Source organism: Thermobia domestica, chromosome 6, assembly GCF_964235325.1.
Source record: "Thermobia domestica chromosome 6, izTheDome1.hap1.1, whole genome shotgun sequence".
Taxonomy (NCBI): domain Eukaryota; kingdom Metazoa; phylum Arthropoda; class Insecta; order Zygentoma; family Lepismatidae; genus Thermobia; species Thermobia domestica.
This window is the reverse complement of record NC_137459.1, coordinates 144,419,103-144,431,359: the sequence shown is the minus strand read 5'-3', so window position 1 is coordinate 144,431,359 and position 12,257 is coordinate 144,419,103.

The window sequence follows — 12,257 nt, the reverse complement described above, 5'->3', positions numbered from 1 at the left end:
ACAAATATATTTTGCCCACCAGATAAAGTGCTCTACCACTGAGCCACTGCGCCCAGTGATTGAACCAAGTCAATGATAGTAGAAGATTTTGTAAAATGAAATGTGGGAGTAAGCGGCACTACTCTGACAAAACCCACGGATAAGATTTTACTACCACATATTTACTACCACGGGAATAGAAACACTAAGGACCCCACGCACCAGATGTAAAGTTCTACCACTGAACCACCGCGCAGAATGATTAGAGCAAGTATATGATAATAGAGGAATTGGTGGAGTGAACAGTTGGAAGGATCGCGAGTACCATGACAAAACCCACGGATACAATCTTGTCCATTACAAACTTACTTCGCCCACCAGAGGAAGCGCTCTACCACTAAGCCACTGCACCCAATCATTGAACCAAGTCAATGATAGTAGAAGAATTGGTGGAATGAAATATGGGAGGAACCGTGAGTACTCTGACAAAACCCATGAATACGATCTTGTGTACGAAAAAACTTACTTGGCCCACCAGAGGAAGCGCTCTACCACTGAGCCACTGCCGCTAATGATTGAACAGAGTCAATGGTAATAGAAGTATTGGTGGAATGAAATTTGCCAGAAAGCGGGAGTACTCTGACAAAACCGACAGATACAATCTTGTCCACCAAATACTTGTTAGACGGGTATCGAAACAATAAAGACACCACACACCAGATGAAGCGTTCTACCACTGAGCCATCGTGCTAAATGATTGAAGGATTTGAATGATAGTAGAGGAATGGGTTGAATGACACTTGGGAAGAAGCGTGAGTACACTGAGAAAAACCACAAGTACGATCTTGTCCACAAAAATTTATTTGACCGGGGATCGAAACAATAAGGACCCAACGCACCAGAGGAAGCACTCCACCACATAGCCACCGCTCCGAATGATTAAAGCAAGTAAATGATAATAGAAGAATTGGTGGAATGAAATGTGGGAGGAAGTCAGATTACCCTGACAAAACCGACGGATGTGATCTTGCCACCACAAGACTTACTTTTCCCGCCAGATGAAGCGCTCTACCACTGAGCGACTGCGCCAAATGATTGAACCAATTGAATGATTTTAGATGAGCTGGGGAAATGAAAAGGTGGAAGAATCAGGAGTACACTGAGAAAAAGCACGGATGCAATCTTGTCACTTACAAACTTAATTGGCCATCCAGAAGAAGCGCTCTACCATTGAGGCTAATGATTGAACCAAGTCAATAAGAATAGAAGAATTAGTGGAATTAAATGTGGGAGGAAACGCGAGTACTCTGACAAAACTCACGGATACGATCTTCTCCACCACACAACTTACTTGGTCTACCAGAGGAAGCTCTCCACCACTGAGCCACTGCGTCCAATGTAGGAACCAATTGAATGATTATAGATGAACTGGTGGAATGAAAAGTGGGAAGAAGCAGGAGTACACTGAGAAAAACCACGGATACGATCTTGTCGCTTACAAACTTGTTTAGGCAACCAGAAGAATCGCTCTACCACTGAGCCACTGCGCCAAATGATTGAACCAAGTAAGTGATAATAGAAGAATTAGTGGAATGAAATGTGGGAGGAAGACCGAGTACTCTAAGAAAACTAACAGATACGATCTTGTCCACCACAGAAATTACTTGGCCCACCAGACGAAGCGCTCTACCACTGAGCCACTGCTCCCAAAGATTAAAGTAAATCGACGATAATAGAGGAATTGTGGAATGAAGAGTGTGAAGAAGCACGAGAAACATGAGAAAACCAACGAATATGATTTTTCCACCACAATCTTACTTGACCCACCGGAGGAAGCGCTCTACAACTGAGCCACGGTTCCCAATGATTAAATCAAGTAAATTAAAATAGAGGAATTGGTGGAATGAAGAGTTGGAAGAGTCGGGGTTACCATTAGAAAACCCACCAAATACAATCTAGTCCATTACAAACTTACTTGGCCCACCAGAGGAAGCGCTCTACCACTGAGCCACTGCGCCCAATGATTGAACCAAGTCAACGTAAATAGAATTAATGGTGGAATGAAATATGGGAGGAACGGGAGTACTCTGACAAAACCCACGAATACGATCTTGTGTACCAAACAACTTACTTGGCTCACCAGAGGAAGCGCTCTACCACTAAGCCACTGCTCCGAACGATTGAACCAAGTCAATGATAATAGAAGAATTGGTGGAATGAAATGTGGGAGGAAACGCGAGTACTCTGACAAAATTCACGAATACGATCTTGTCAACCACACAACGTACTTGGCCTACCAGAGGGAGCGCTGTACCGTTGAGCCACTGCGCCCAATGACTTAAGTATGTCAACGATAATAAAGGAATTGGTGGAATAAAAAGTGGTAAGAAGCAGGAGTACACTGAGAAAACCCACGGATACGATCTTGTCATTTACAAACTTACTTGGCCTACCAGAGGAAGCGCTCTACCACTGAGCCACTGCGCCCAATGATTAAAGCAAGTCAACAATACTAGATATAATCTTGTCTACCAAAAACTTGTTAGACGGGTATCGAAACAATAAGGACCCCACGCATCAGATGAAGCGTTCTAACACTGAGCGATCGTGGCAAATGATTGAAGAATTTCAATGATAAAAGAGGAATTGGTTGAATGAAATTTGTGAAGAAGCGGGAGTACACTGAGAAAAACCACGAATACGATCTTGTCCACAACAAACATACTTTACCGGGGATCGAAACAATAAGGGCCCCATGCACCAGAGGATGCGCTCTACCACTTAGCCACCGCTCCCAATGATTAAAGCAAGTAAATGAGAATAGAAGAATTGGTGGAATGAAATGTGGGATGAAGACAGAGTACCCTGAAAAAATAGACGGATGCGATCTTGTCCATCACAAACTTACTTGGCCCAAAAGAGGAAGTGCTCTAGTACTGAGCCTCTCCGACCAATGATTGAACCAAGTCAATGATAATAGAAGATTTGGTGGAATGAAATGTGCGAGAAAGCGGGAGTACTCTAAAAAAATCCACGGATGCGATTTTGTCCACCACAATACTTACTTTGCCCGCCAGAGGAAGGGCTCTACCACTGAGCCACTGCGCCCAATGATTGAACCAATTGAATGATTATAGATGAACTGCTGGAATGAAAAGTGGGAAGAAGCAGGAGTACAGTGAGAAAAACCACGGATAAAATCTTGTCACATACAAACTTACTTGGCCAACCAGAGGAAGCACTCTACCAGAGCCCAATGATTGAACCAAGTCAGTGATAATAGAAGTATTAAGGGAATAAAATGTGGGAGGAAACGCGAGTACTCTGACAAAATTCACGAATACGATCTTGTCAACCACACAACGTACTTGGCCTACCAGAGGAAGCGTTGTACCGTTGAGCCACTGCGCCCAATGACTTAAGTAAGTCAACGATAATAAAGGAATTGGTGGAATGAAAAGTGGTAAGAAGCAGGAGTACACTGAAAAAACCCACGGATACTATCTTGTCCACCACTAAAGTACTTGGCCCACCAGTGGAAGCACTCTACCACAGAGCCACCCCGCCCAATGATTAAGATAGGTCAATGATAATAGAGGAATTGATGGAATGAAGAGTGGGAAGAATCGGGGGTAGCCTGAGTAAACCCACGGATACGATCCTGTCCATTACAAATATATTTTGCCCACCACTTAAAGCGCTCTACCACTGACCACTGCGTCATTGATTGAACCAAGTCAATGATAATAGAAGAATTGGTGGAATGAAATGTGGGAGTAAGCGGCACTACTCTGACAAAACCCACGGATAAGATTTTTCTACCACAAATTTACTATCACGGGAATCGAAACACTAAGGACCCCACACACCAAATTTAACGTTCTGCCACTGAGCCACCGCGCCGAATGATTAGAGCAAGTAAAAGATAGAAGAGGAATAGGTGGAATGAACAGTGGGAAAGATCGAGTGTACCATGACAAAACCCACGGACACAATCTTGTCCATTACAAACTTACTTGGCCCACCAGAGGAAGCGCTCTACCACTGAACCACTGCTCCCAATGATTGAACCAAGTCAATGATAATAGAAGAATTGGTGGAATGAAATGTGGGAGGAAGCGGGAGTACTCTGACAAAACCGACAGATACAATCTTGTCCACCAAATCTTCTTAGACGGGTATCGAAACAATAAGGACCCCACCCAACAGATGAAGCGTTCTACCACTCAGCCATCGTGCCAAATGATTGAAGGACTTCAATGATTATAGAGGAATTGGTTGTATGAAACTTGGGAAGAAGCGGGAGTACACTGAGAAAACCCACGAATACCATCTTGTCCACTACAAACTTACTTGACTGAGGATCGGAACAATAAGGACCCCACGCACCAGAGGAAGCGCTCCACCACTTAGCCAGTGCTCCCAATGATTAAAGCAAGTAAAGGATAATAAAAGAATTAGTGCAATGAAATGTGGGAGGAAGTCAGAATACCCTGACAAAACCGACGAATGCGATTTTGTCCATCACAAACTTACTTGGCCCAAAAGAGGAAGCGCTCTAGTACTGAGCTACTGCGATCAAAGGTTGAACCAAGTCAATGATAATAGAAAAATTGGTGGAATGAACTGTGCGAGAAAGCGGGAGTACTCTGACAAAACCCACGGATGCGATCTTGTCCACTACAAAAATCATTGGCCTATCAGAGGAAGCGCTCTACCACTGAGCCACTGCGCCCAATGATTAAAGTAAGTCAACGATAATAGAGGAATTGGTGGAATGAAAAGTGGGAGGAGACCCGAGTACTCTGACAAAACTCACGGATACGATCTTGTCCACGACACAACTTACTTGGCCTACCAGAGGAAGCGCTCTACCAGTAAGCCACTGCGCCCAATGATTAAAGTAAGTATACGATAATAGAGGAATTGGTGGAATGAAAAGTGGGCAGAAGCAGGAGTACACTGAGAAAACCCACGCTTACGATCTTGTCATTTACAAACTTACTTGGCCTACCAGAGGAAGCCCTCTACCACTGAGCCATTGCGTCCAATGATTAATGCAAATCAATGGTAATAGAAGAATTGGTGGAATGAAATTTGGGAGGAATCGGGAGTACCCTGGCAAAACGCACGTATACGATCTTGTCCACCACAAGAGTACTTGGCCCCAGTGTAAGAACTCTACCACAGTGTCAACCCGCACAATGATTAAGATAGGTCAATGATAAATGAGGAATTGATGGAATGAAGAGTCCGAAGAATCAAGAGTTCTCTGACAAAACCCACGGATACGATCCTGTCCACTAAAAATATATTTTGCCCACCAGATAAAGCGCTCTACCCACTGCAACCAGTGATTGAACCAAGTCAATGATAATATAAGAATTGGTGGAAGGAATGTGGGAGTAAGCGGCACTACTCTGACAAAACCCACGGATAAGATTTTTCTACCACAAATTTACTACCACGGGAATGGAAACACTAAGGACCGCACGCACCAGATGTAACGTTCTACCACTGAGCCACCGCGCCGAACGATTAGAGCAAGTAAAAGATAGGAGAGTGTAACGATCTGAAAACCGATCGTTTCAAATTTTATTTGTTTTGGTTTACATTTTGATTATTGATTGTTTTATTTTATTCTAAATACTTGTTCATTTAATTTTAAGCTTATTGTTATTAATTTTAATACGTTACTATTAATTTACAAAACAAATTTTATTAAAATGAGTCGATAAATTATAGTTTTCTGGGATACTAAATGAATCACTGGGCGGAAAGTGCTTTAAATTTTGTATACATGCATTTTTATCTTTTTTTTATCGATTGATGGATATACACTGAATGTCTACGAAACCAGTGAAAGTTAATAAATGTAAGAAACGAATTAATTTGACGTTTTTTAAACAATTTGAGGTGTTGTCTAAGTTTAATACAATATTGTATTGACAATCATATTCTTTTTTGCTGCAAATTGATATATATGGTAAGATGTGTTCAAGAAATATCAATCAATATAATATGAATTGCTAAGAGCCTAACCCCGCCTACTTCCTTATCCCAGATGATTCCCAATGCTAAATTATTAAGTTATATTTTGTATGAAATAACTATAGTATTAAATAATATTGAGTTTCTTGAATTTAGAAAGCTAATATTACAGCCTATGTTCAAACTACGAGATTGATGTTACGGATGTTTTATATGTAGTCTTAGCCATTGTGTATAATGCTTCGCAGTCATGTGGAAATAAGTCGTTGTTTTGAAATAATATATATGTACTGGCTGTAGGAAGTAAAAGGGTGCTAAGAAACTGGTGTATTCTATAATCCGGATCGTTTAAAAGCAGACAGCTGTAATATGGCTCTTGTATCCTGGTAATTGAAATAAGCATTAAAATTTTTGGAACTGAGATATGGAATCCGTATTATTATTGTTTGATTGTTAAATGCTGTGAATCTACTTCCAATCATGATATCCGGAACTGCTTGACTGGTGCTATTTGTAATGGAAGTCCGAAATACAAATAATATAAAAGTTAAGGTTTTTCGTATGACCACGAATGGTTATTACTATAGAAAGAAAATGAGAAGCACTAGTGAGGGTGTTTAGAAAATAAATTTTAACAGTCACAGAAAATGGCGACCGTGTTACCGGACTTTGAAGACACATGTCGTTACTGGTCGCAGATCCAGAGTCAGAATATAACGACAATGATCTGAAAAGATATCAGCGTTGAGGATAGTGGATACCAGAGGAAAAAAATTTTGAGAAGATTTTGGGACTTCGGATGTAGGCGGAACATTATTGAATAATATGGTAAGGAAGAATAAAGGTGATAAAACTGAAAAAAGCAGAGACAATTTAATGTATCTGTGTTGTGACGGTGTGGAAGTAACTGGACAGGATACTGATAACAGTATAGTGTGTAATACTTGCCGCAATTATTTTCATCTGTCCAGTGAAAAAGTAGAATCAACCAAGTTAGAAGAATTATTAAACACTTGGTGTTGTAGTCGATGTACCTGTAAAGATAATCAGTCAATAATAGAGGATGAGGCTTTTGAAGAAGAAGAAGAAGTTGCTGAAAGTAGTAATTTAGGATCTGAATCAACTTTGACAAAGCTGTGGCAGGAGATGAAGCGTATGAATAGAAATTTTAAGGATGAGATGACTCGTATGACTCAAAATTTGGACAAGAAATTCGAGAATCAGAATAAGAATTTTGAACTTCATTGGCAGAAGTTGGAAGAGCGGATGAATAAAAGGATGACTGAGACTGAACAGAAACTTACTAACTGCAAACAAGAATTGAAGGAGGATTTGAGAACTGAGGTACCAACTGTCGATATCCGTTTGAACCAACTGAGTGAAGAAGTGAGTGGACAAAAGGATCAATCTTGTGACGGATTAATAGAACCTATTCTGACGAACACTGCTCAATGGTCAATAAAGGTATTTGAAGATATGACAATATATGGTGGAAGTACGGATGTTAAAACTGTATCATGTATAAGTACGAAAACATCAAATGGACTAGTCGAAAGACCTTATAAGAAGACAAAACAATCTAAAGAACAATGCACCATACAACAGTTGGAGAAAAGAAGTAATATGATAATATGTAAAAATAGGAGCTGGAGGAAAAGAAAGAAGAAAATAAAAGAAAACGAGAGAAGAAGCAGAAAAAGAAAAAAAGACACTGACAGAAATCATCATCAGAAATCGGAAGCGTAGAAAGAGGAAAAGAAGAAAACTCAGAAATCAAAAGAAGACACGAAAGAAGTTCAAAGAAGAGACAAGAAAGTACAAGCGAATAAAAGGGAAAAATCCAGATGAAAGAAGACAGTGGAAACATCGGAAAAGGAAAGTAAAGAAGTCACATGAAAACAGTATGCGGAAATATAACAGAAAGAAGTCAAACAATTAAAAGGAAGACAATGTACGGGGAAGAAACGAAATAAATTGAAAGGTGACGTAAGATATCGAAAAATATAAGAGCTTGTATAAAGTGAATTCTGTTATTAATGTTACTGTTTTTAAAATTTTGTTTAGTTGTAATTTCTATTAGTTTATTCAGTGTTGAGAAAAAAAATGTAAGATAACTATGAATAACAGAACGTGAAAATTTTATGTTGGTCTTTAAAGATCATAAAATTTTTTCCGGTGAAGCCGGGGAATTGTAACGATCTGAAAACCGATCGTTTCAAATTTTATTTGTTTTGGTTCACATTTTGATTATTGATTGTTTTATTTTATTCTAAATACTTGTTCATTTAATTTTAAGCTTATTGTTATTAATTTTAATACGTTACTATTAATTTACAAAACAAATTTTATTAAAATGAGTCGATAAATTATAGTTTTCTGGGATACTAAATGAATCACTGGGCGGAAAGTGCTTTAAATTTTGTATACATGCATTTTTATCTTTTTTTTATCGATTGATGGATATACACTGAATGTCTAAGAAACCAGTGAAAGTTAATAAATGTAAGAAACGAATTAATTTGACGTTTTTTAAACAATTTGAGGTGTTGTCTAAGTTTAATACAATATTGTATTGACAATCATATTCTTTTTTGCTGCAAATTGATATATATGGTAAGATGTGTTCAAGAAATATCAATCAATATAATATGAATTGCTAAGAGCCTAACCCCGCCTACTTCCTTATCCCAGATGATTCCGAATGCTAAATTATTAAGTTATATTTTGTATGAAATAACTATAGTATTAAATAATATTGAGTTTCTTGAATTTAGAAAGCTAATATTACAGCCTATGTTCAAACTACGAGATGGATGTTACGGATGTTTTATATGTAGTCTTAGCCATTGTGTATAATGCTTCGCAGTCATGTGGAAATAAGTCGTTGTTTTGAAATAATATATATGTACTGGCTGTAGGAAGTAAAAGGGTGCTAAGAAACTGGTGTATTCTATAATCCGGATCGTTTAAAAGCAGACAGCTGTAATATGGCTCTTGTATCCTGGTAATTGAAATAAGCATTAAAATTTTTGGAACTGAGATATGGAATCCGTATTATTATTGTTTGATTGTTAAATGCTGTGAATCTACTTCCAATCATGATATCCGGAACTGCTTGACTGGTGCTATTTGTAATGGAAGTCCGAAATACAAATAATATAAAAGTTAAGGTTTTTCGTATGACCACGAATGGTTATTACTATAGAAAGAAAATGAGAAGCACTAGTGAGGGTGTTTAGAAAATAAATTTTAACAGTCACAGAAAATGGCGACCGTGTTACCGGACTTTGAAGACACATGTCGTTACTGGTCGCAGATCCAGAGTCAGAATATAACGACAATGATCTGAAAAGATATCAGCGTTGAGGATAGTGGATACCAGAGGAAAAAAATTTTGAGAAGATTTTGGGACTTCGGATGTAGGCGGAACATTATTGAATAATATGGTAAGGAAGAATAAAGGTGATAAAACTGAAAAAAGCAGAGACAATTTAATGTATCTGTGTTGTGACGGTGTGGAAGTAACTGGACAGGATACTGATAACAGTATAGTGTGTAATACTTGCCGCAATTATTTTCATCTGTCCAGTGAAAAAGTAGAATCAACCAAGTTAGAAGAATTATTAAACACTTGGTGTTGTAGTCGATGTACCTGTAAAGATAATCAGTCAATAATAGAGGATGAGGCTTTTGAAGAAGAAGAAGAAGTTGCTGAAAGTAGTAATTTAGGATCTGAATCAACTTTGACAAAGCTGTGGCAGGAGATGAAGCGTATGAATAGAAATTTTAAGGATGAGATGACTCGTATGACTCAAAATTTGGACAAGAAATTCGAGAATCAGAATAAGAATTTTGAACTTCATTGGCAGAAGTTGGAAGAGCGGATGAATAAAAGGATGACTGAGACTGAACAGAAACTTACTAACTGCAAACAAGAATTGAAGGAGGATTTGAGAACTGAGGTACCAACTGTCGATATCCGTTTGAACCAACTGAGTGAAGAAGTGAGTGGACAAAAGGATCAATCTTGTGACGGATTAATAGAACCTATTCTGACGAACACTGCTCAATGGTCAATAAAGGTATTTGAAGATATGACAATATATGGTGGAAGTACGGATGTTAAAACTGTATCATGTATAAGTACGAAAACATCAAATGGACTAGTCGAAAGACCTTATAAGAAGACAAAACAATCTAAAGAACAATGCACCATACAACAGTTGGAGAAAAGAAGTAATATGATAATATGTAAAAATAGGAGCTGGAGGAAAAGAAAGAAGAAAATAAAAGAAAACGAGAGAAGAAGCAGAAAAAGAAAAAAAGACACTGACAGAAATCATCATCAGAAATCGGAAGCGTAGAAAGAGGAAAAGAAGAAAACTCAGAAATCAAAAGAAGACACGAAAGAAGTTCAAAGAAGAGACAAGAAAGTACAAGCGAATAAAAGGGAAAAATCCAGATGAAAGAAGACAGTGGAAACATCGGAAAAGGAAAGTAAAGAAGTCACATGAAAACAGTATGCGGAAATATAACAGAAAGAAGTCAAACAATTAAAAGGAAGACAATGTACGGGGAAGAAACGAAATAAATTGAAAGGTGACGTAAGATATCGAAAAATATAAGAGCTTGTATAAAGTGAATTCTGTTATTAATGTTACTGTTTTTAAAATTTTGTTTAGTTGTAATTTCTATTAGTTTATTCAGTGTTGAGAAAAAAAATGTAAGATAACTATGAATAACAGAACGTGAAAATTTTATGTTGGTCTTTAAAGATCATAAAATTTTTTCCGGTGAAGCCGGGGAATTGTAACGATCTGAAAACCGATCGTTTCAAATTTTATTTGTTTTGGTTCACATTTTGATTATTGATTGTTTTATTTTATTCTAAATACTTGTTCATTTAATTTTAAGCTTATTGTTATTAATTTTAATACGTTACTATTAATTTACAAAACAAATTTTATTAAAATGAGTCGATAAATTATAGTTTTCTGGGATACTAAATGAATCACTGGGCGGAAAGTGCTTTAAATTTTGTATACATGCATTTTTATCTTTTTTTTATCGATTGATGGATATACACTGAATGTCTACGAAACCAGTGAAAGTTAATAAATGTAAGAAACGAATTAATTTGACGTTTTTTAAACAATTTGAGGTGTTGTCTAAGTTTAATACAATATTGTATTGACAATCATATTCTTTTTTGCTGCAAATTGATATATATGGTAAGATGTGTTCAAGAAATATCAATCAATATAATATGAATTGCTAAGAGCCTAACCCCGCCTACTTCCTTATCCCAGATGATTCCCTATGCTAAATTATTAAGTTATATTTTGTATGAAATAACTATAGTATTAAATAATATTGAGTTTCTTGAATTTAGAAAGCTAATATTACAGCCTATGTTCAAACTACGAGATGGATGTTACGGATGTTTTATATGTAGTCTTAGCCATTGTGTATAATGCTTCGCAGTCATGTGGAAATAAGTCGTTGTTTTGAAATAATATATATGTACTGGCTGTAGGAAGTAAAAGGGTGCTAAGAAACTGGTGTATTCTATAATCCGGATCGTTTAAAAGCAGACAGCTGTAATATGGCTCTTGTATCCTGGTAATTGAAATAAGCATTAAAATTTTTGGAACTGAGATATGGAATCCGTATTATTATTGTTTGATTGTTAAATGCTGTGAATCTACTTCCAATCATGATATCCGGAACTGCTTGACTGGTGCTATTTGTAATGGAAGTCCGAAATACAAATAATATAAAAGTTAAGGTTTTTCGTATGACCACGAATGGTTATTACTATAGAAAGAAAATGAGAAGCACTAGTGAGGGTGTTTAGAAAATAAATTTTAACAGTCACAGAAAATGGCGACCGTGTTACCGGACTTTGAAGACACATGTCGTTACTGGTCGCAGATCCAGAGTCAGAATATAACGACAATGATCTGAAAAGATATCAGCGTTGAGGATAGTGGATACCAGAGGAAAAAAATTTTGAGAAGATTTTGGGACTTCGGATGTAGGCGGAACATTATTGAATAATATGGTAAGGAAGAATAAAGGTGATAAAACTGAAAAAAGCAGAGACAATTTAATGTATCTGTGTTGTGACGGTGTGGAAGTAACTGGACAGGATACTGATAACAGTATAGTGTGTAATACTTGCCGCAATTATTTTCATCTGTCCAGTGAAAAAGTAGAATCAACCAAGTTAGAAGAATTATTAAACACTTGGTGTTGTAGTCGATGTACCTGTAAAGATAATCAGT